This window comes from Aplysia californica, unplaced genomic scaffold (genome assembly GCF_000002075.1).
Source record: "Aplysia californica isolate F4 #8 unplaced genomic scaffold, AplCal3.0 scaffold01725, whole genome shotgun sequence".
NCBI classification, from domain to species: domain Eukaryota; kingdom Metazoa; phylum Mollusca; class Gastropoda; order Aplysiida; family Aplysiidae; genus Aplysia; species Aplysia californica.
Genome location: NW_004798995.1, coordinates 28,038 through 29,530, shown reverse-complemented (window position 1 = coordinate 29,530; position 1,493 = coordinate 28,038). Strand labels below are relative to the sequence as shown.

The following is a 1,493-nucleotide window of genomic DNA, read 5'->3' as shown; positions in this document are numbered from 1 at the left end:
AGTTCTGTCTCTTTTCACCTTGTTCTCTCTATCCCTCGCTCCCCCTCCCCACACGCACACACACCCAACCAACCACCCTCTCTCACACGCTCTTTCTCTCAACTCCCTCTGTCTCACTATCTCTCTCCCCTCACTCTCTCTCCACCCACCCTCTCTCCCTCCACTCTCACTCCCCTCACTCTCTCTCCCTTCACTCTGAAATCAAACCCAAGCTCTCCTCCTGCCCAAGGTCAAGGCTACATTTTCTCCTACGACTGTTCCACTTTTCGACAGTCCCCGGAATGTCGTACTGAAGCAGTAAGCACATACCAGTCACCAGACCCACAGACATACAGATACGCAACGATCTCAGGAAAAACATGTTACGATGATTTCTACCATTTTGTGTCAATAGCTTTCTTTAACGACAACCCAGGCAAATGAAAGACTTTCTCAGGAAGGAATATTGTCTTGTTGGGGACGTAAAAAACTCCTCCATTTAGTTAAACGTTCAGGAAAATTATATCAATTCATGTCATTTGCTGTCACATTCACGGAGCTCTTGTTTCTTAATCAAACAGTCGTCAGACAACAGCAACAACAACAACAACAACAACAACAACAAAACGTACCTCAAATAAAGTGTCAACGTTCATTTTTATTTCACACACACAAACATCTCCCACGTTCAGTTCAGACGATGATCAGGTCATGCAGTGGCGAGAACCATCTTGAGTTCCCCTTTCGGTTCTACAATTTTTTCATGAATTGCAGATATCAGTATTTGAGGACACTGAAGTCGCCAGCATTTGCTGAATGATTTAAATCTCTCTCCGAGTTTACTTTGCTGAGATTTAATATCATTTTGCCATCTAAGTGGAGCGATGATCAAAGACAGAGAGAGAAGGGTACTGTGGCCTGTGTAAATGGGAACTCCGGGGTTTGTGATAGAGACCATACACATACCATTCCACGGGGCCGCTCAAACACAGCGATCAGATGAAAGTGGCGATAATGAGGGAGAGATTCAAGTGTGAGAAACTGGGCCCCTAAATCAAGCGAAAACTGTCTCGCTTTGAGCTCAATAATTGAACGTTTGAAACCTCAGTATCTTTACTTTTTCTTTTTAGCCCCAACTAACGTAAAAAAACAATGTTTAGTCCGACTATTACTTTGATCGTCGTGTTTCTTTCTTTTTCTTCTCGATACACAGCAGCTCTTCGACATCATTTCTGTTGCATGTTTTTCCTGTGCCAAGACCTTTCTTTCCCTGAAGGACTGTTTTTAAGGCAGACATGTTTATCTACGTACTCTGAAATCAATAATTTGGGAACTAGCCAGATCTAGCTGCAGCACAAGGGCCTTTTCCCGTCACAGCTTAACTTAGATTGTTCAGAACGGTTAGGAAAGATCACGTGACTATGTCTGTACCTCTGCCTTGAATATCCAAATAAAATACTATCCTGTTTCCAAACAAATCATGCCTTGTGTTGACTGTCTTTGCTCCCCCCCCT

General features: G+C 43.4%; 1 protein-coding gene across 1 annotated transcript in view; it reads left to right on the top strand.

The window, feature by feature from the left end:
- The window catches only part of LOC100533423 (neuropeptide Y), a gene marked incomplete at its 5' end in the record, with an annotated part of 8,142 nt that extends 7,999 nt beyond the window's left edge, over positions 1–143 (top strand). Inside the window, 1 exon segment of the mRNA NM_001204706.1 lies at positions 1–143.
- Between the last annotated feature and the right edge of the window lie 1,350 nt (positions 144–1,493).